Source organism: Prionailurus viverrinus, chromosome D3, assembly GCF_022837055.1.
Source record: "Prionailurus viverrinus isolate Anna chromosome D3, UM_Priviv_1.0, whole genome shotgun sequence".
Classification (NCBI taxonomy): domain Eukaryota; kingdom Metazoa; phylum Chordata; class Mammalia; order Carnivora; family Felidae; genus Prionailurus; species Prionailurus viverrinus.
In genome coordinates, this window is record NC_062572.1 from 7,371,816 (window position 1) to 7,395,252 (window position 23,437).

The 23,437-nt window shown below is 41.1% G+C and overlaps 1 protein-coding gene and 2 non-coding genes across 20 annotated transcripts in view; 1 reads left to right on the forward strand and 2 right to left on the reverse strand.

The window, feature by feature from the left end:
- Positions 1-23,437, forward strand: part of CLIP1 (CAP-Gly domain containing linker protein 1) — a 125,622-nt gene that overhangs the window by 6,210 nt on the left and 95,975 nt on the right. Inside the window, exon 1 of one of the 18 annotated variants that reach the window (XM_047827519.1) lies at positions 8,962-9,210. The exons of 15 other annotated variants lie outside the window; for them this stretch is intronic. The gene's annotated coding sequence lies outside the window, so the exon portion shown is untranslated. Of the gene's footprint in view, positions 1-8,961; positions 9,211-13,795; positions 13,865-17,129; positions 17,257-23,437 lie in introns of those variants that run through there. 2 more of the 18 variants (XM_047827518.1, XM_047827520.1) reach the window with 2 other exon arrangements.
- TRNAK-CUU (transfer RNA lysine (anticodon CUU)) lies at positions 3,783-3,855 on the reverse strand. Its single transcript has one exon. It is a non-coding gene; the product is annotated as a tRNA-Lys (tRNA).
- TRNAQ-UUG (transfer RNA glutamine (anticodon UUG)) lies at positions 21,418-21,503 on the reverse strand. Its single transcript has one exon. It is a non-coding gene; the product is annotated as a tRNA-Gln (tRNA).

Here is a 23,437-nt window from a genome sequence, read left to right on the forward strand (position 1 = left end):
AGAGTCTGTCCTTCCATCTTTTATCTTAAAATTTTTTTTATTTAAAGATCTTATTTTTGAGTAATTGCACTCAAGATGGAGCTCAAACTCAAAACCCCGAGATCAAGAGCCACATACACACCCTCCCCCCGCTTTTTTTTAATACTTAAAAAAGTATGTCTGGATTTATATTACTATTTTTAAGTAATTAGAAGTGTAATATTTTCACTGGAAGCACTCTCAACAAACCAGCATGGGGAATCAGAACTACAGTGAAAAAGTTTGAGGTCCTGGATTTGCTTTAGCCCCAGCTTGGGCAAGTTGCTTAGCCTTTCTCTATATGCTTGTTGCTCTGTAAAAAGGGGGTGACACTTGTCCTGGCCACCCTAGGGGTTTGCTGTATTGATGCAAGGGATTTGGCTTTGTTGAACTGGAGAGCTCTAGATAACCTTGTCAGGCGGTAACAGTAGTGCAGAGGGAGTTCGTGCTTTCAAATACCAAACTGGCCAGGGAACATCAAAAAGGCCAGTCCTGTATTGCTGCTTGTCTGTTTTGTTTTGTTTTGTTTTGTTTTGTGCATGGTTAGGTTTATAAAAAAGCTTTTCAGGTAGATGTGACTAATAGAAAGTGTCCTGTGGGGTGGCAGAGAGCCCCAGAAATGCCCGTTCATCAAACATGTGTTGAGTGCTCTGAAGGCCCTGCTGGGTACAAGCAGCTCTGTGTCTTGCAAGGTGAGACCGCTACTATGGGTGAGGTGGGACCGGACCCTGGAAGATGATCAGTTCATTTGGCTTGAGGGTGTGTGTATGGGAGGGAATCCAGGAAGGCTTCCCAAGTAGGAATTAGCACTTGTGCTTGGCATTGATGGAAATCTGGGGTTTCGAGGCAGAGGTAGTTTAGGTAAGACATTCTAGGCCAGATTGGCATAAAGGTAGCATGTTGAGATAGGAACAGATAGCCTGTTGCTCTCTATTTTGAGGGCAAGTAACAGAAAATAAAACTAAGGAGTTTGAGTTTATATCAAGGAAAGGCCTCCCTGCCCTGATGAGGAGTTCATCCTATTGGTCTTTAGCATTTTCTAATCACTGAGTTGTCTGTGAGTCTTTTTTCTGTTGTTTGGTCAAAAATACCCGGTTGTAGGTGATAAACAGGAAAATCTGCTGGGTAAACGATCTTCTTCGTGCAGATCATGCAACCATCACCACGATCAATTTTAGTATATTTTCTTTCTACCAAGAAGGAACCCTGTACCACCAGCCCTACTCTCTTTCTATAGACTTGCCTGTTCTGGACATTTCACGTAAATGGAATCCTACAATGTGACTGACTCATTCCACTTAGCAGAATGTTTTCAGAGTTCATCTGTGTTGTACCTGTATCAATACTTTATCCTTTTTCGGGTTAAATTATATTCCATTGCGTGGATATACCACATTTTGTTGTTCGTCAGCTCATGAACACGTCGGTTTCCACTTTTTGCCTATTACGAATAATGCCGTTCTGAACATCAGTGTATAAGTTTGTGAGTGGACATATGTTTCCATTTATCTTGGGTATATACCTAGGAGTGGAATTGCTGGTTCATATAGGAGCTCTACCTTTTGAGGAACCACGAACTGTTCTCTAAAGTAGCATCATCAATGAATGAGGTTCCATTTTTTCCACATCCTTGCCAGCTCATGGTTTTTTGTTTTGTTTTGTTTTGATTACAGTCATTCTCGTGAGGGTGAAATGTGGTATCTCATTGTTATTTTGATTTGCATTTGCCTCATGGATAGTGATGTTGAACACCTTTGCATGTGCTTATTGGGCATTTGGGCAGTTGTTTGGAGAATATACCAATTATCTTTTATTTTGGCTTTCAGAATTTAAGTGTAAAAGTAAAGTGCAGAACAATAGTATGTTACTGTTTAGCATAAAAGTATACAGAAGAATGCCAAGTATCTTTTTTTGCTCCAATTGTTTTTATTGTGGTAAAATACCTGTAATGTAAACTTTACCATCTTAGCCATTTTTAAGTTTACAGTTTGTGTACATGAAGTACATTAGTGTTGTTGTGCAGCCATTAGCCACCATCCTTTTCCAGAACTCTGGTCATCTTGCAAAAGTGAAACTCCATTAAACACTAAATCTCCATTCCCCTTCTCCCTGGCAACCGTCATTCTACCTTCTGTCTATATGACTTTATTTTTAATAAATTTTTTTTTAAAGTTTATTGTGTGTGTGTGTGTGTGTGTGAGAGAGAGAGAGAGAGAGAGGGAGGGAGTCCAAAGTAGGGTCCACACGCTGTCAGTGCAGAGCCTGACGTGGGGCTGGAACCCACGAACTGTGAGATCATAACCTGAGCTGATGTCAAGAGTTGGACACGTAACTGATTGAGCCACCCAGTCACCCCTCTATGACTTTAAGTACCTTATATAAGTGGAATCACAAAATATTTGTCTTTTTGTGAGTGACTTGTTTCACTTAGCCTAATGTCCTCAGGGTTCATCCATGTTATAGCAGATGTCAGAATCTCTTTCCTTTTTAAGTCTGAATAATATCCGTTATATGTATAGACCATATTTTGCTAATCCATTCATGTGTCAATAGGTGCTTGGATTGCTTCTGTGTTTCAGCTGTTAAGCTTATTGCTCTGAATGGGGGTGTACAAACACTTCTTTGAGGCCTTGCTTTCAGTTCTTTTGGATAAATACCCAGAAGTAGAATTGCTGGGTCGTATGGTAATTGTTTTCAATTTTTTGAGGAACCACTGTACTGTTTTCCACAGAGGCTGCACAATTTTGTATTCCCACCAGCAGTGCGCAGGGTTCCAATTTTTCCACATCATTACCAACACTTTCTATTTTCTAATATTTTGGTGGTAGTCATCGTAATGGATATGAGGTGGGTCTCCCTGTAATTCTGATTGGCATTTCCCTAAAGATTCGTGATGTTGAGCATCTCTTCATATGCCTATAGGCCATCTGTGTGTCTTTGAAGAAATGTGTATTCAAGTCCTTTGCCCGGTTTGGAATTGGGTTTTTATTGTTGTGGAGTTTGCCAGTTATCTTTAAATTTACGTACCCGTCAGTCACTTACTGAGTACCTGCTGTGGTGAGGCACTACCCAGATTTTGGAGATACAAAGTTGAGTGAAACAGGCATACCGTCTGCTCTGGGGGAACCCAGAAGTGGTAATGGAAGTCGGGTCACGAACAAGAATTCAGTCCTTTTGCCTGACAAGAGATCCTGGCTCTGTTACTTTATGGAAGACCTTCTACAAAGTGCTTAACCTTCTGGAGCTCAGTGTTCTCATCTGTAAATGGGGGATAATAGCCACTTCGTGTAGTAGTTGCCGTGCAGATTCAATGAATTAATGTGTGTAAAACTCACTGAATGGTAGAAGTCTTCTTCCCCTTCCCTTCGGTCCGTTGTGTCTTCCTGGCTGCTCGTTGTACAGAAGGGGGGAAAGACCCACACCTCCCAGTATGGAAAATTAAAACCTTTGTTCCTGGCCGTGTTTTCAGAAGTTAATTTGAGTAGGAGTGTCTTGCCATTATTAAAGGGCACATTTTTAACGAACAGTTGTTACTGAAGAACTTGTAATTTATGAGGAGTTAAATATTCAGCATGGAAAAGCATCTCTTCCTCATGTCAGAACTTGTGCCTTTTGCCAAGTTTCAGGCAAATTTGTATATTTGTATATTTGTGATGTTTGTCAGTTTTATATTTGTATATTTGTATATTTGTCAGTTTTATTTCCCAGAGTTTAATTAAAGGTGTGTGTGTTTTTTTTAAGATTTTATTTTTAAGTAATCTCTGTACCCAACATGGGGCTCGAACCCACAACCCTGAGATCAAGAGTCTCATGCTCTGCTGACTGAGCCAGCCGGGCCCCCCAAAGGTGGGATTTTTCCTTCTCAGGTCTGATAGAACCTGCTGTGTGTCTCTGTGGAAGATTGCCTAAGCATGGAAAAATAACCAACAATGAAGCTGGTGTTCAGATCCAAATGAAACCATGTCTTAGTCTCTGTTTACAGCATCTAGGATGGTTGTACAGAAAAGCATCTTAGGGATTCGGGAGGAAAATTAGTAGAGTTGTATCTTCTCTTGAAATAGCCAGGTATACCTCAGTACTCTGAAAATAGGAATGTGATTTTTTTTTTCCATTGAATCCAAAGACCTATAGCAAATGTTAAACTTGCTTATTTGCAGAGTAAAAACAAGAGAGATTTTTATAAAGAGAGAAAAAAACCCAAGTAAGCAAGTCATTGTTTTGTGAGTTAACCTTTGTGCCGTTTTCTTGTTCAGAACAAACAGCTGGTATGTGTTTGCTTTTAGTATGGGCAATGTTAGACTATTTAAGGGCAAGCAACAGTATTTATTCCTTTGTGAAAATTGGAAAGGGACACCAGTTTTAACTTGGCTGGGGATTGACTCATCTCATTACTGTATATAACAGATCAGAGATTTTATTCATCAGTACACTTGAGGGGCAGGAGTCTTTAATATGGAGATTGAGGTTTTATGTTCCAAACTGTTAAGTGACCTTAACAAGTGATTTCACAGGGCACCTGGGTGATTCTGTCCGTTGAGCGTCCGACTTCAGCTCAGGTCATGATCTCACGGTTCATGGGTTTGAGCCCCGCATCAGGCTCTGTGCTACCAGCTCGGAGCCTGGAGCCCGCTTTGGCTTCTGTGTCTCCCTCTCTTTCTGCCCCTCCCCCACTCACACTCTGTCTCTGTTTTTCTCAAAAATAAGTAAATGTTCAAAAAAAAAAAAGTGATTTTACTTTTTAGAATCCATTTCCTCAGTGGTAAAATGAGGAAGTTGAACTAGATTGCTAAGGTCTCTTCTGATGCTAAAATTTTATGGTGCTATATTAAGCACATTTGCTCCTTTTGACACATTAGTATAATTGACTGCTCTCGACCTATTAAGTAAGTTATTCTGGGAGATACCAACCAGGCCTAGTAATTTTTGTCCCTTTGAAGATCTGCCTCTAAGCTGGTGGTATTAGAGTTACAGAGTCATAGGAATTTTGTAGAAACTTGTGTAAATGAAAATAGCTTAATTTATTCAGCTTTCCATGTTCCCTTTAAAAAAAAAATTCTTTTGCAGATGGAAGAACTTTGGGAGGCTGCTTATTTTCTGTGTAAGTAGCAAGAACGTAAATCTTCACTCAAACTGAGCTGTGTAAAGGCATTCGTAATTACAGGCGGTTGCATCATGGCACAGAGTTTCATCTTCTAGAAAAATCACCTAATGTTCCAGATCTCTTTGCCTTGGTTGGATTTCATACCCCTCCTTCTCCTTTTTAAAACTGCTATAGACTGTGAAGTTCTGGGCGCAACTGTATTGTGCCCTATTTCATACATTGAGTCTTAAAAATACACACTTTTTAAGCACAGAATAATTTTTGAAATGGTCATGTCTGTCTATCGATACCCTGTTCTGACTTCATTCAGCAGACATCCTGAGCTGAGTCTTGAATCACTTATGTTCTACTTTTGACTTTGATAGAGAGATGTGGTAAAAGTTTCTGCATTAGTATCTTATTGTATGATACTCTCAAACCAACACCTGAGATTGGTAGACTGATTTCATAAATTGCTTTGTAAGGCCTCTACCAGTTAGAGATTGGAAGTACAACTTCCTTATGGCACCTTTTGAATTAAGGCATCAATGAATCTTCTGACCCTTCCTAAAGGACCCTGTGTCCTTTAGTGTCTAAATGTGCTTTTCACATTGATCAACAAACAGTGACTATGCTATTTACTTATCTTTTATCTCTTGTACTCTATCCTTGCTAGAGATAGGCACTTTGTGTTTTGAATCTTTATGCTAATTTTAAAGCTGTTTGACTCTGGCTTATTTAAAAAGTTATGTGTTGTGTATTTTGTTTTCTCTAAGTCTTAGGCTCATGCTACTATATATTAAGCATTTTTTAATACTGTGTCTCAGTATTTCATGATATTCTGTGAAGAACACCACTGTTTTCAGAGGCTCTGGCCTCCTGAACAAATTTGAGACCTTGCTCCACCCTTTTAGGCATATGCCTTGGAAAGACAGAGTCAGCTCTCAGGAAGATGGATTCTCTTTCTTTCTTTCCGCTTTGGAAAATTGTTCTCTTCTCGCGTGTATTAATTTCTGACAGGGCTGCATGGCCTTTTCTCCTGGCTGGTGTTTTCATTATTCCCGAGTCTTTTAATCCTCTGCTGGAGATGGCGGGCTCAACAGAGGGGCGGTTTGGAGCGTCCCTGTCATCGCAGGCACCGGCCTCCATAGACTTTCGTCTCATGTTTAAGATCCTGTTGGCCGTTAGGCCAACCAGCTGGTTGCTGCTGAAACCAAGTGGCTCCAGAACCCTGCTTGCTCTTCTCTCTAGTTTACCTCACTTGTTACTGCACTGATTTGAAGCAGTGGGTCTTCTGTGGCCTGTGCCCTCCACTGTGTTTGGTGACACCTTGCACATTTTCCCTGCTCAAGGGGCAGGCTTCTGGGAGGCCGGAACCAATGAGGACCTTCAGCAGCTTCGTGTCACTCATCATCAGTTCATACTGACTGACTCTCACGCGCTTGCTCGTGACATTCTGCTCTGGAGGAGATGCTCTCCGTCCCCTGACCAGCGTTTCGTGTCTTCATTCAGAAGATTAACAGAGTTTCTCAAAAGTGAAAATGTGAGAGATTTTTTAAACCTTAAAAAAAATTTTTTTTTAATGTTTTTATTTATTTTTGAGACCGAGAGAGACAGAGCATGAGCAGGGGAGGGGCAGAGAGAGAGGGAGACACAGAATCCGAAGTGGGCTCCAGGCTCTGAGCTGTCAGCACAGAGCCCGACACGGGGCTCAAACTCATGGACTGTTAAATCATGACCTGAGCCGGAGTCAGACGCCTAACTGACTGAGCCACCCAGGCACCTCTGGATCTTAAATCTTAAACTATAGCTGCTAGACTGTTTCAAAGACAGTTTACTAAAGTTGAGGGGGAAAAAAATACCAGATTAGTAAGAAATGAGTAGCTGACGCTGCAGGTGCACCCTTACCCTCTCTTACTGCCCTGCAGTTTTGCCCTCCAGTCCCCAAGCCTCCCTTTCCGTGTGTTCCTACCGGCCGTTCCTCGCCTCTGCCTTGGTTTCCTGCCGTCCAGAGGGCAGCAAGCACGGTGCTGTGCTGCTTCAGTAGAAAAATGCTCTCACTCCCTTCTTTGTACTTGAAATGCTGCTCCGGCCACGTTGGCCTTAAACCTGCCAGTCAGTGATTCTCGGGTTCCTCTCGTGTATCTCGAGACACGCTTATTAAATTTTCACATGTAACTCAGTACTGTCTGTAGTGTCTGTGCTTTGCTTTGAGTTTTGTGTGGGTTATTTTCAAACTCGAAGTATTGAGCTATCAGGTTTGCTGGCCAGTGCCCCGCGCTATAAGCAAGACCTCTTTCTACATTACGTATCCCCGGTCAAACATATTTTAAAGATCCTGTTACTGCAGGTGCTTACCCCTCCTCTTAACGATAAAATTACTCAGTTTTATATTCAAGATTTTACATTTTTCCTTTTCCTCACATATGTTAGGAGTTAGGAAGGTGAATATTGCACACACGGGGAGATTTGGGGCACCTGGCAACTTTATTAGTGCCAAGAGGAAGGCCACTTACTTTGTATTTTGCCTTAAGCACGTTTTCTAGACCTGTACAGTCCAGTAGCCACAAGCCACATATGGCGGTTGGGCACTTGAAATGTGCTAAGTCCAAGCTGAGATGTGCTCTAAATATGAAAATACACAGTGGGTTTCAGAGACCTAGTAGGAAAAAAAGTAATGTGACACAGCCTATTAATAATGCTAATACTGATGACATTTTGAAAAATTATTTTGGATATATTTGGTTAAATATATTATTTCAGCTGTTTTTAGTTTTCCAAATTCTGTTACTAGAAAATTGAAAATTAGACATTTGTCTCACATTATACTTTTATCACACAGTGCTGGTCTAGAAAGTATGGTACTGTCAACATAGGTAATGATCTAACTTGATACTTACAACTGTGATGTCCCACTCACTGGAGGTAGTAATCGAATAGTTTGCCCGTAGCGTTGTTGGGCTACTTTTAAAAGAAGCCCCTGGGCTGGGAAATTCTCTATTCCTGTCATCTTTGTCAAAGGCTTAGAGAAAGTGAGACAGAATTACTTGATGCTTTAGTTTGAAAACTGCAGTATTGCGTCATTTTACGGGTTCTTGTTTGGATGTTGAGTCAGTTCAGAACTTTTTTGTACTCTTACTGCGTACCGGGTACCTTCTTAGGTCCTTTGGATGCAAAGACAGATCTTACCCCTGACCACGAGGAACTTAGTCATCGCATACTATGAGGACGAGACAGGAGTGTGATGCATCGTTCAGTAATAGAAGAGCTCCCAGTGGCTGGTGTAGTGCAGAGGAGGAGGAGGTAGGGCAGGGACAGTGGTCAGGAAGGACCCCACGAGGAGGTGATGCATCTGCTTGAATTCTTTTAGAGAACGTCCCAGAAGCCCTGCCCCAGGGGAATGCTCAGGGTGGTGCAAACACAGACCATCCTCGGGGTGCGAGGCGTGACTGTGCAGTTCCCACCCCAAGAGTGTAAGCTCAGGTCAGCCAGGAAAGGAGATGTGTTGAATTGGCCCCACACAGGCCCATCAGCTTATTGATGGGGTTTTGATGGTCGTCTTCGCAGTTGAAATACCTGACCTTTCCTGTTTTACTCAAGAATTGAAGAAAATGTGTAAATGTTCTTCAGTTTCATCTTCTCCAGTTTTTTTCTGTACATAGATGTGAAGGTGAATGAAACTGAAATGGGGGAAAATCGAATGACTTGCCTTTCTTTGGTGGAAATAAGAACAGTTTGGAAAGCTACCAGAGTGTTGTGTAAGCGTGTTCAGTGGCTGAAGCAGACCAGCTCAGGTTACACTGCATCTCCCGTGTTGGGGGTGGGGACAGCGAGTGACACAGCATACAACGGACACTTACATAACCATGACTCCAGGGGACAGGATTAAGCTGTGAATGGACCTCCCAAACTCCGGAATATGATATTAGAACACAGCCTTTGAATTTTTCTCTCAAGCTTGACTTGAAAGTGAGCTTCAGAAACCTATCAAACTAGACTTTCCATTACTCTCGGACCTTCTTTCCCCTTCCCTTCTGTTATTAAGTTTGTGAACTTTGATCATTTTAGAATTAAAAGGCAGCGCGGAAATCTCTGAGTGCAGCTGTCTCTAGGTAAGTCATGTAACTTGTCTGGTGCTGGGTTTCCTCCCCGTCCCCAGCAGAGCAGAGTTGAAACCTGGGTCTCCAGATGCCTCTGTCCTTAGCACGCAGCCGGTTTCCAGAGGCTCAGTGTCCGACTCCCTCTCCTGGCAGATTAACCTCATTGCAGGCTCTTCAGCTCTCCGTTGCCTCCTGACGGAATTTCCAGAGTTAGTAGATAAAGGAGGATTTTTGTTTGGCTCGTGGGGCGAAGTGCACCTCGAGGGGACCAGGTGCAGCATGGGATGTGATTTGCCGGGGAAGACACGATGCCCTCCTGGAGGGTGCCAGGCGTGCCGAGCTTGCGGGAGCCGATCTTATCAGAGGAGGCTTCTCTTCACAGGTGGCAGGGTACTCTTACTTTGGCAAAGTTACAGCCACTGTGGCTTTCCTTTCACTTTGGATCCTTGCCCTTTCACTTAGGGAGTTTGGATTTGAAATCCAAAATAGTCAAACCACAAAAGGGTGGGGTTGGAAATGGGTTTTACTTAGTAACCTCCAGTTCTAACTGAGGATACTGAGGTCTGGAAAGGGGTTAAATGCTAGTGCAAGGTCATCCAGCTGGGACGGAATCCACGTGTTAATTTCCCAGTCTCTCTGTTGATATTTATTTTTTTAAGTCATAACATTTTTTATAGCAGTAAATAAAAACAACAATAAAACAAAAATGAGTAAACTAAGCCTTAAAAGAATGAGAGAATTATGAAGAACATTATTGCTTTCATTTGAACATGGTTTATACCATGCTTATTTTTGGGAATTGCTTATTTTAAGGAGTCTCTTGTTTCTGTAAATTGCTTAAGCTTTTTTTAGGTTATAAGGGAGAAGGCGGAGTTTAGACATTACTAAAATACCTCCTATAATAAAAACTTTATATAATGGAGAATTTCAAATGTGCACAGAAGTAGAATACTGCTGTCCTCTAACCGAACAAGTTGTCAACTCATCAGTCGTAGCTCACATAACTTTAAGCGTGCTGTAGTCAGACTTGTGTATTTTTTACACCTATTTTGCCCTTGCCAGTAAAATGTCTTTTTGCTTTTAAGAAAATATGGTACTTTTATTTATTATTCATAGAATTATGCTCTTATGGTGTGAAGTATTTCTATCTCAAGTGCTTATCCTAAAAATGTTGAGAGAGAGCATGCTTGCCAATGGGGAGGGGGCAGAGAGAGGGGGAGACAGAGAATCCAAAGCAGGCTCCATGCTGTCAGCACAGACCCCAACATGGGGCTCAAGCCCACAAACTGTGAGATCATGACCTGAGCTGAAGTCATTTGCTCAATAGACTGAGCCACCCAGGCACCGTATCCTAAAAATTTCTTTGAGTTGACTTGGTCGAGATGATTCTAAAGCAGAGTTTTAATCTTTGTTACCACATTAAGAAGAGCTAACTTCTTTGACAGATCCCATTAATTTTAGTAATTAGGTAGAAGATTTTTTTAAAAAATATTTATTTTAGGGGCGCCTGGGTGGCGCAGTCGGTTAAGCGTCCGACTTCAGCCAGGTCACGATCTCGCGGTCCGTGAGTTCGAGCCCCGCGTCGGGCTCTGGGCTGATGGCTCGGAGCCTGGAGCCTGTTTCCGATTCTGTGTCTCCCTTTCTCTCTGCCCCTCCCCCATTCATGCTCTGTCTCTCTCTGATCCAAAAAATAAATAAACGTTGAAAAAAAAATATTTATTTTAAAGACTGGTTAAGTTTATCCATTTATTTTGAGAGAGAGAGAGAGAGAAAGAGAGAGAGAGAGTGAGTGTGAGCAGGGGAGTGCAGAAAGAGAATCCCAAGCAGGCTCCACGCCATCAGCCCAGTGTGGGGCTTGAACTCATGAACTGTGAGATCATGACCAAAGTCAAAACCAAGCGTCAGATGCCCAACTGACCGAGCCATCTGGGCGCCCCAATGTTTATTTTTGAGAAAGAGAGAGAGGGAAGGGGGGAGTAAGGGGGAGAGAGAGAAAGAGAGAGAGAAAAAATATGAGTGGGGGAAGGGCAGAGAGAGAGAGGGACAGAGGATCTGAAGCGAGCTCTGCTAATGGCCAGAGGGCCTGAGGTGGGGCTTGAACTCAAAAACCACAAGATCATGACCTGAAGTTGCACACTCAACCTACTGAGCCACACAGGTGCTCCGAAACAGGTAGAAGTTCATTTTCAGTTATGGGCAAGTCCAGGGTGGGTTTTTACTGATGGGCGAACGGGAGAAGTGATTCAGAGATCCAGGCTTCTGTGTTGTGATCCCACGATCCTCGGGCCATGCTTTTGTGGTTGCCCAGTTTGCCTCCATCAGGCCATCAGAGGGCCAGGATGGGGGACTGCATAGGGGAAGATAGTAGGGGCTAGGCCTAGGAGTGACCGGTGGGCCACGTGTCTTCACAGCCCATTGGCTAGAACTCAGTCACGTGACCATGCTAGCTGCAAAGGGAGCTGGGAAATGTGGTCTGTGACTCCAGGAAGACAAATCAGCTTGGTGAACACCTAGCCACCATGTGGGTGTGCATATGCACCTCTCATGCTGGCCCTGTGTGCTGCATTTATATTCCTGTGTGGAAGCAGCACAGCAGAGTGTTTTCTTTGTGGTTCAAGCCATTTTACTGTGGCCTTAAAAATCATTAGTGTTTTTTCCTTCTCAAGAAATTATATCTATTCATTAAATAAAATTTGAGAAACCCAAGGAAACACAGAAAAGATACAAAAACTACCAATAATCCCATCACCTGGAGATGATTATTAATTCTTTGTTACATTTCCTTCCAATTCAAGAGTTTTTTTTTTTTTTTAAGTTTATTTATTTTGAGAGAGGGAGGGAGGGAGGGAGGGAATCCCAAGCAGGCTTCATGCTCTCAGCACAGAGCCCAGTGTGGGGCTTTATCTCATGAACTGTGAGATCATGACCTGAGCTGAAATCAAGAGTCTAATGCTTTACTGACTCAGGCACCCAGGTGCCCCCAATTCAAGAGTTTTTAGCTGCTTAGAAATAAGTTTATTTTTTTCTTTTTTCTAATTTTTTTTTTTTTAACATTTATTTATTTTTGAGACAGAGAGAGAGCATGAACAGGGGAGGGTCAGAGAGAGAGGGAGACACAGAATCCGAAACAGGCTCCAGGCTCCGAGCTGTCAGCACAGAGCCTGACGCGGGGCTCGAACCCACGGACCGCGAGATCATGACCTGAGCCGAAGTCGGACGCTCAACCGACTGAGCCACCCAGGCGCCCCCCCTTTAACGTTTATTTTTGAGAGAGAGAGAGAGAGAGAGAGAGAGCGCGAGCATGAGCGGGGGAGGGGCAGAGAGCGAGGGAGACACAGAATCTGAAGCAAACTCTAGGCTCTGAGCTGTCAGCACTCAGGCTCAAACTCCTGAAACGTGAGATCATGACCGAAGCTGAAGTCAGATACTCTACCAACTGAGCCACCCAGGCACCCCTAAATTTTTATTCTTTTTTTCTAATGTTTTATTTATTTTTGAGAAAGACAAAGTGCAAGCTAGGGTGGGGGGAGAGAGAGACAGAGACACAGAATCTGAAGCAGGCTCCAGGCTCTGAGCTGTCAGCACAGAGCCCGATGCAGGGCTGGAACACACAAGTGGTGAGATCATGACCTGAGCTGAAGTCGGACGCTTAACCGACTGGGTCACCCAGGCTTTTTTTTTTTTTTTTTTTAAATACTAATTCTTACTTTGTGCTGACTTGTGAACTCTAAAATTCATCAGAGGGCGAAGCTACAACAGTTACCAACGGCCTGGCAATTTTGCCTTAAAATGGCAAATACACCATTAAAATAAACTTAAAAAATACACCATTGCAGAGCTGTGGTGAGGCTTTATTTACGCTTTTGGCATTTTCGAAATGAACTTCTAGGGGCGCCTGAGTGGCTCAGTCAGTTGAGTGTCCAACTTCGGCTCAGGTCATGATCTCATGGATAGTTAGTTCGAGCCCCGCATTGTGCTCTGTGCTGACAGCTCAGAGCCTGGAGCCTGCTTCGGATTCTGACTCCCTCTCTCTCTGCCCCTCCCCCTCTCATGCTCTGTCTGTGTCTCTCAAAAATAAATAAACGTAAAAAAAAAAAAAAACCCAAAATGAACTTCTAGTTTGCACATCATAATCTCCTCTTAGTGAATAGAGTAAAAATTGGGGCTGGTGAAGTTAGATTGTCAAGGCAGAAATAACATTTTAAGTTTATGATTTGCTTCCTACTCAGTTTTTAGAATTCTTAAGAACTGCTTAATTTTGCAGGAGAGAATACTAAGAAAAGGTGTTTGAAAATGAGCCAAAATTAAAACTTACCAGCTTGAAGTATATATGAATGTGTTTCTGGTGCTGAGCTGAGAACTTGGGTGGATGTGCTTTTCTCTACGTACCTGCACTGTTTATCCTGGTCAGCAGTGCAGAAAGGTGTTACTCATCTGAGGTGGGAGAGCCCTCTGCATTTCTTGTCATCAGCTCCAGATTCAGGGATCTAGAACCTTCAGGGTTTCCTTTAAGGTGGTGAGGTTGCATCCTAGAGGTACACCTACATCAGAATTCCTCTTTGTGATATCATCCTCATGACCTCACAGGCAGGGTTGCTCAAAATGTTTGTGCAACTTTTGGCAGGATATGAGCTGAGACCTGGCCCGACTCTACAGACACCATGAGGTACCAGATTGTCTCATATTGGTAGATGGTACTGACTTTCCTGCGACTTCTGTAGATTAAAAAAATAAAGACATTAGTGGTAGGCCCTCTATATTTTACTGAAGCTATATAATGGCAAGAAAATCACTGTTTAAAATATCCTCTGGCAGGACATTTAAAAACAGAAAACTCAGTAGTAGAGTGGAAGGATTTTACTGTGAATGGGTATGTGGTTAATCAGTGGCTCTATTTGCTATGTAATTTGTCAGTTTTTCTGTTTCCTGCCAATAGTCCTGACATTTTTGTTGTTTGAAAACTTGCCCTGATGCTGAAGATAGAAACAATTTGAAATGATTAGACTTGGTGATCAGACTTTGTATAAATTATGACCCAGAGGTTTGCTTGAATTCAGACGCATCACAACAGAGAAGTTGTCATCATTTGTTTTTGAATATATTGTTTTGCTCTTTGTACTGGTTTTAGTTGGAGTTGGAAGAGAAAGCGTTGCTTCACACAAATGCCCAGAAGTATAGTTTCTGATGGTTAATACATAGAATTTTCTTTTTTTTTTTTTAATTTTTAAACATTTACATTCAAATTAGTTAGCATATAGTGCAATAATGATTTCAGGAGTAGGTTCCTTAATGCCACTTACCCATTTAGCCCATCCCCTGTCCCATACTCCCTCCAGTAACCCTCTGTTCTCCATATTTATGAGTCTCTTATGTTTTGTCCCCCTCCGTTTTTATATTATTTTTGCTTCCCTTCCCTTATGTTCATTTGTTTTTTATCTTAAAGTCCTGATATGAGTGAAGTCATATGATATTTGTCTTTCTCTGACTGACTAATTTCACTTAGCATATTACCCTCCAGTTCCATCCACATAGTTGCAAATGGCAAGATTTCATTCTTTTTGATTGCCGAATAGTATTCCGTTGTATATATACACCACATCTTCTTTATCCATTCATCCATCGATGGACATTTGGGCTCTTTCCATACTTTGGCTATTGTCGATAGTGCTGCTATAAACATGGGGGTGCATGTGTCCCTTCGAAACAGCACACCTGTATCCCTTGGATAAATACCTAGTAGTGCAATTGCTGGGTCATAGGGCAGTTCTATTTTTGTTTTTTTGAGGAATCTCCATACTGTTTTCTAGAGTGGCTGCACCAGCTTGCTTTCCCAACACATACATAGAATTTTCTTAAGGATTGTCCTCCTTTAAACAAAAACTTCAAAAACCCGTTCTTCCTATATAGTAGGTGCAAGCACTTGATAAATTAACCCTCCCATCTTTTTTAAAGTAGGTATTGGGACTCTTCTAACTTTGATTCTGTTAGCCATGTTGAGAGATTATTAGGCAATCAAAAAAATTTTTGTTACTGCTTTGTCCTCTTGCAAAGCATGTCGGTATTAGACTCAACATCGCATTTTTTGAAGTAGATTTCTCTTTAAAGTATTGTCCTATGTATTTCCCTCTGTAACAGCCATATGTCCCAATTTTCCTAAATATGTAGGACTTACAGTCTTAAAACATTGACTTTCTTTGAGACTAGGAGCCCTTTATGGGTCCTCTAGGTGTGTTCCCTTTCAAATGTCTCTCTTTAACTGGGACGTCTTTGAGACAGCTTCTTAGAAATGAGCCATCCTGTAAACATAGGTTATAGAAACTTGAAACTGCAAATTTGAAGTGAATTTTAGCTACAGGGACATTTAACTGCTTTAAATTAGTTTTCGTTATTACAAATATTTCTGTGTTTTCAAGATATATTCTTATGCAAGGAGAATGGAACTGAATATTTGATTAAAAAACTTTTTTAGAATTTATTTTTGAGAGAGAGAGAGAGAGAACGAATGGGGGAGGGGCAGAGAGAGAGGGAGACATAGGATCCAAAGCAGGTTCTGCACTGAGAGCAGAGACCCTGACATGGCGCTCAAACCCAAGAACCATGAGATCATGACCTGAGCTGAAGTCAGATGCTTAACTGACCAAGCCACCCGGCACCCTGAATCTTTTTCGAATTCCTATTCCCTCTGCAAGATCTCTTTCATGGAAGGGTTATCCAGGTGGGGTCTGAATGGTAGTGGGTCAGTCATAGCAGAGGGGGAGTGATCCCCGAGGTATCTTACAATGGCAGTTTGGTAGTTTCCTGGGGCACTTGAAACAGTACTTGCTCATTGTGCTTTGCATAGTGTTAGATGGCTCTGGCTTCACTTCCAACCTTGGAATTGATGAGTCATGTTTTTATTTTGATTTTTCTTCTTTCCAAGGTCTTGGTAATTAACCCATTGGTTTTTTTCCTAAAAGCAATTTTTATCTTTATCTGGATGTTTTTATGAGGCAGAGATAGCTTATTAAAAGGAGTAACTGCAGGGGCACCTGGGTGGCTCAGTCAGCTGAGCGTCTGATTTCTTCAGGTCATGATCTCATGGTTTGTGAATTCTAGCCCCGAATCCAGCTCATTGCTGTCAGCGCAGAGCCTACTTGGAATCTTCTGTCCCCCTTTCTCTCTGGCCCTCCCCCAGTAGCATGTGCATTGTCTCTCTCAAAAATAAATAAACATTAAAAAAATGCTCTCTGTTTAAAAAAAAGTACAGTAAGCTTATTCTATATTTTGAGAAGGGTGTTGTCTTGAACTGTAACCACCATTTCTGGAAATCTGTTCAGAATGAAAGACTGACATTTATGTAATTTCCTGTTAAAATACTGTGTTGTAGCAAGAGAAATTCTATCTGATAGGAAAGTGGGGTGTTTGGATTCTTAGAAATAATAGCTGTTTCAGTGCTTATTATGTACTGGCATTATCCTAATCACTTGGAACTTCCCTAGGTGCTGATCTTTTCCAGTATCTAACATCTAACACACTAAACAAATGTGTACTAAATCTTGATTTCCCAGAGGGTAGAACACATTTTTTTGTTGGGTGGAGGAGAGTATTTCTACTTTCTGGAATACTAACTTGGAGTAAAGCTGACATTCTCAAAACATGCAAAACACACTTCTTTTTGGGAAATACGAAAGAGGATAAGTCTTCTAAGGTTATTTGTTTCCCTGAAATAAATATCTTGTCCTTTTAAAATTTGTTATTTAGGTCAGATCTCAGAGTTAAATCACAAACTAGGATATTAATCTACTTCAAAATTGTTGCTTGAGGCCTGACCTTTTTTTTTTTTTTTTTTTTTTTGTCTCTCAAAATAAACCTGTAGGTTACACAGGGAAAAGAACAAAGCCCTGTTCCTCTCGTGTTGATGTTTAGCAACAAAGCTTCCAGTTAAGTGAAATGTAAACCTTTTAATGAGAAGAGAACCAGAAGAGTTGGTGCCCCTGAACCATCTATGTGTCCTGGATCCCTCCCTGCATCTCCCATTTGAGAATGTACTAGCAAAATAGTAGCTATCTTTGTTCAGAAGTGAGTTTTAGCGATAAGTATTTTACAAATGGTTCTTCGCTTGAAAAAATACTGGAACTATGGCATTAGTCAATGATGTAAATATAGGATTCTGGGGGTTAGTGTATAGTCTGTTGCAGTATTACGGTTTGGAAATTGAGATTATAAGTAATGTGACTGGCTTTAAAAATGGGGCACCTGGGTGCCTCAGTTGAACATCCAACTCTCTTTTTTTATTTATACATTTAGGTGATTTGGATCAGTTTTAGGTCTCCCATCCCTACTTTAAAAAAAAAAAAAACTAATTTAGTTTTAAATTTATATCCAAGTTAGCATATAGTGCAACAATGTTTTTAGGAGTAGATTCCTTAATGCCCCTTACCCATTTAGCCCACCCCCCCCCATAACCCCCCCCCCCCAGTAACCCTCTGTTTGTTCTCTATATTTAAGAGTGTCTTATGTTTTGTCCCCCTCCCTGTTTTTATATTATTTTTGCTTCTCTTCCCTTATGTTCATTTGTTTTTTTACCTTAAAGTCCTCATATGAGTGAAGTCATTTGATATTTGTCTTTCTCTGACTAATTTCACTTAGCATAATACCCTCCAGTTCCATCCACATAGTTGCAAATGGCAAGATTTCATTCTTTTTGATTGCCTAGTAATACTCCATTATATATATTATGTGTTGTGTATTTATCTTTATCCATTCATCCATCGATGGACATTTGGGCTCTTTCCATACTTGGACTATTGTTGATAGCGCTGCTATAAACATTGAGGTGCATGCGCCCCTTCGAAACAGCATACTTGTATCCCTTGGGTAAATACCTAGTAGTGCACTTGCTGGGTCATAGGGCAGTTCTATTTTTAGTTTTTTGAGGAACCTCCACACTGTTTGTGTGAACAGTTTTGAGGAACCTCCAACTGACCAGAGTGGCTGCACCAGTTTGCCTTCCTACCAGCAGTGCAAAAGAGTTCCTCTTTCTCTGCATCCTCACCAACATCTGTTGTTGCCTGAGTTGTTAATGTTAGCCATTCTGACAGGTGTGAGGTGGTATCTCATTGTGGTTTTGGTGCATGTTTCTCTGATGATGGATGTTGAGCATTTTTTCATGTGTCAGTTGGCCATCTGGATGTCTTCCTTGGAGGAATGTCTATTCATGACTTTTGCCCATTTCTTCACTGGATTGATTATTTGTTTTTTGGGTGTTGAGTTTGAGAAGTTCTGTATAGAGTTTGGTTACTAATCCTTTATTAGTCATTTGCAAATATCTTCTCCCATTCTGCCGGTTGCCTTTTAGTTTTGCTGATTGTTTCCTTCCTGTGAAGAAGCTTTTTATTTTGATGAGGTCCCATAGTTCAGTTTTGCTTTTGTTTCCCTTGCCTCTGGAGACATGTTGAGTAAGAAGTTGCTGCGGCTGAGGTTAAACAGCTTTTTGCCTGCTTTCTCCTTGAGGATTTTGATGGCTTCCTGTCTTATGTTTAGGTCTTTCATCCATTTTGAGTTTATTTTTGTGTAAGGTGTAAGAAAGTGGTCCAGGTTCATTTTTCTGCATGTCGCTGTCCAGTTTTCCCAACACCATTTGCTGAAGAGACTGTCTTTATTCCATTGCATATTCTTTCCTGCTTTGTCAAAGATTAGTTGGCCATATGTTTGTGGGTCCATTTCTGGGTGAGCATCCAACTCTTGTTTTTGGCTCAGGTCATGATCTCACGGTTTGTGGGATTGAGCCCTGTTTTGGGCCCTATACCAACAGTGTGGAGCCTGCCTGGGGTTCTCCCTCTCCCTCTCTCTCTGTAAGTAAATAAATATTTTAAAAAATGAAAAAAGGGGCTCCTGTCTGGTTCAGTCGGTGGAGAATGTGGCTCTTGATCTCAGGGTCATGAGTTTGAGCCCCATGTTGAGTGTAGAGATTACTTAAATAAATAAATAAATGAAAAAAGTACACCAGAACTTAGGTTTTGTCATCTAGGGAAGTGTTGTTCATTTATTACAGTGATAGAGCCATTAATAATTCTGGGAATTCTTGGAATTGTCTGTGTGCCTTGGATACATTTTTGCTATGTTAAGTAGTTGCACATCTTATTTTATTATTTTTTTGCACATCATATTTTAAAGTTTTTTTTTTTTTTTTTTAATTCAAATTTTGGAAACAGCCAGTAGTGTTTTAGAGTCAAGTCCAATGAAGAGCTTTGAGAGATTGAGTAGTCATTACCACTTTGGGTCACCAATAAAGTACAACTTAACAAACTGTCTCTGAAGTTAATTCTAAAAGAGGAGTCAAGGATACTTTTGACCAAAGCAGTATTATTGAGATAACCTTAAAATTTACTCAAGTGATTACATTTGACATGGAGATCCTCCCTGGATGGAGGAGGTTCTAGAACAGTGCTATTCAATAGAACTTTCTGGCATGGTAGAAATTGTTGTATATGTTGCGCTGTGCTTATTGAGCACTTGAAATGTGGCTGATGCGACTGAGGAGCTGAATTTTTATTTCATTTTGTAAGAGTTTAAAGTTTAAACAGCACATGTGGCTAGTGACTACCATCCTGGGTAGTGCAGATCTAGAACATTTAGCTTTCAGTGTGCCTTACAGACCAACATGAACAGTTGATGGTAAGACACTCTAAAAATCTTAAAACAGTTATTTTACCAGCAAAAATGAGTTGACTCTGGAATAGCAGAGAATTGCAATTCAAGATAAGCAGGTGGTAGCAAAAACCATAGGCCAGTCCAACAAAGTAAGCACGTTATTCTATGGAGAAGGTGGAAGTTGGGAAGGGTAAGTTTTTGAGAAGAGTCCATCGGAGAAAGACAAGAGTTCAGGGTCATGACTGTTCCTCATTGGCTGAGTGAGGTAGTCAATTTCTTGGAGGAGATGCTGTATACATCTTATGCTGTTGGGGCCTGTAATTGAGGATTCTTTCCTGTTGACAATTGTGTTGGGATTGGTCATTGACAATTCGTGACTGATACTGCTTGAGAACTCCCCCTCCTGGCCTCCTGACTCCATGTTAGTGAGGTTTCCCTTTATTCATGTTCACATTATCAAGGCAAAGTAGTTCGTGGGATTTCTGGTCTGCCCTACTACGTGCAGAGTAGTAGAGAGGCCAGAGTTGTCATGTATGTTCAGTGGTATCTAATTTTTATAGCCCCTGCAAATTTATCCTTGCTAAGGTGTTATGTATGTGAAGGATTTGAGATGAGAACCTTCCTCTGTATTTCCATTTTGATCACTGACTTCAGATGCTCATGGCTCCTCTTCCTGAAATTTAAGACCTGCCCCCGGCAGCCCCCATCTGTTACTTGTACCCACGGTTTGAGTGAGTGAAGACTTGGCATGCCACGAGAAAAAGCCTGCCAACCCTTGGTTTAAATCTTTGCTTGACAATGATAGCCAGGTTAAGATCACTGAAATGAACAACTGAAATAAATTTAGGGTTTAAGAGGAAACTCCAGACATCTTTCATTTCCTACCACTAGAATCTTGAAGTAAAAGCTGATCATAGTAAATTTTTTTGATTGAATTCTAAAGCTCTTGTCTAACTTGATTTATTGCAAGAATCTTCTGATGTTAGCCAAACCAAGCTGCTCAGTGTTTTACCCACATGCTTTATACCTTTCCTCCTCCTTCCTCTCCTCCTCTGAAGTCTTTTCTCTGGGACTTCTTAATATCCTGACTGCTGACACCTGTACAAGGCTGTTACTTTCCTTTGAGCCCTTGCTGAAATCCTTCCTTGCCATGAAGCGTTTTCTTTCTGCCTTAATCCACTCCATCCTTCCATCTTCTAAAAACACTTCCAGGATCATTGCATGGTTTGGTATTTCTTGTAAGTTACATTGTAATCTTAGTTATTTTTCATATATGTGGGTCTTTTCTTCCCAACTACATTATAAACTCCTTGAGTTTAGGTCTATGCATGTATTTTTCTGTCACCTGTAGCAAGCACCAAGTATAATCTTTTAAAATACTGATACACTCTGACTGGCGTGCGTGTAGAATTATTGAAACAATTAAGACTATTTTCCTCATTCATTTTCTTTTTTTTCTTTTTAAAAAAAATTTTTAATGTTTATTTATTTTTGAGAGAGACAGAGACAGAATGCAAGTGGGTCAGGGGCAGAGAGAGGGAGACACAGAATCTGAAGCAGGCTCCAGGCTCTGAGCCGTCAGCACAGAGCCCGATGTGGGGCTTGAACCCACAGAGCTGTGAGATCACGACCTGAGCCAAAGTCAGGCGCTCAACCGACTGAGCCACCCAGGCGCCCCTCATTCATTTTCTTTTTTTTTTTTTTTTTACATTTATTTATTTTTGAGAGACAGAGGGAGACAGAGCACAAGTGGGGGAGGGGCAGAGAGAGGAGACACCGAACCTGAAGCAGGCTCCAGGCTCTGAGCTGTCAGCACAGAGCCTGACGCGGGGCTCGAACTCACGGACTGTGAGATCATGACCTGAGCCAAAGTTGGATGCTCAACCGACTGAGCCACCCAGGCACCCCCCTCATTCATTTTCTTTAGTGAGCATTGTTTATAAAGTACTGTGGGGAATATAACAATGACTAAAAGACAGTCTGGTGGAGCGCATAGACGACACACACAACTTAGTGTGCCAGGTGCTAGGAAGATGTACAGATTCAGTACTACAGGAAGTTACACATTTTCATTGGTGAGCATTGGAGAAGGGTTTGTGGGTCAGATGAGTGCCTGAATCTGCCCTTGTGTAAGGTTTCAGCAGATGGAGGTAACTAGACTTGGAGAGGGCATTCAAGGCTGAGTGAACCACCTGAAACGAAAGCACAGAGGAGTGAAACGCTGAGGCTTCTGTAGTGGTATTTGGGGAATCGGACACGTGGATGGTTCATGTGCATGTAATTGAGAAAATGAACCTCAGGTGACTTTTATCGATTGTTCGGCAGTGAGTGGTTCTTGAATGTAAGCATCAGAATCACCAGAAGGGCTAAAAATACAAGCAGCTGGTCCCCCACCCAGAGTTTGTTTCAGTAAGTCTGGGGTGGGGGAGGGCCCTGATAAGTTTCTAGGTGATGCTGATGATGCTGCACATTTTGAGAACTAATTTGGAGTACCATTCCATCTGATAACCAACTTAGAGAAATGCCTGGTTTACATATATAAATACCCCAATATTAATGGATAATTGTGTTCTTTTTGCATTATGTACGTAAAGTCTTCCCACAAATTTTAAGTTCAGTTATATCACTCACCCGCCAGCACAGCGCTGTGCCAGTGGTAATACAGTAGTAAATACTGTACTTGCTAACTTGGCGTCCGCATCTGTGACTCTCTGAGCCAGAAGCACATGCTTCTGGAAGCCCTTAGGGAATGGGGGTTTTCAACCTTTGCAACTCTAAATACAAAGCACAAATGGATAGAACAGCAGTTCTCAACACTTTTTTCCTTAGGACCCTTTTACATTCTTAAAAATTATTGAGGTGTCCAGAGAGCTTTTCTTTATTTAGGTTTTATCTATTGATGTTTATACCATTTAGAAATTAAAGCTGGAAATATTACTTCATCAGAAATTAGAAATCCATTACACGTTACATAAATTTTTAATGAGTAACTTTCTCTAAAATAAAAACTTGAACGAAGATGGCATTGTTTTTACATTTTTGCAAATCTCTTTAATAGAAGACGGCTTAATAGGAGACAGCTGCTTCCTCATTCGATCTGTAGTGAATCGTTTTGGTTGATGCACATGAAGGAAATTGGCCTCAACGGATGAAGAGGAAGGGAAAGGAGTATTTTTAAGAGCATTTTCAGATAGTTATGGATTTTCTTCTACCAAAATTTGATAGGTTGTAGTTTATTAAAAGTGGAATCTGAAACCATATGAATGAACTTCTATTGTTACATAACAGTCCATTGGTTTAATTTGTGCTTTGAATGAATATTTTACCCATGAGTGATTTTGTAACATTATGCATTGTCCGTTGAAAAAGATTGATTCACTGAGTTACGGCACATTTCCATATTCTGGCACATTTCATTATAATATCAAAAAATTACATTTGTTAATCCTGTTGATTTCATCAGAGAATTCTTCAGTATTGGGAAACTGTCAAGCTCACAGTGGAGGATATGTTTTCCAAAATTTGAAGTTTCTCTTGAATACCTAGAATTTACCTTTGTTTTTTTTTTAAATCTGTGCTTATATTTAATTTATTTTTGTAATTTTAC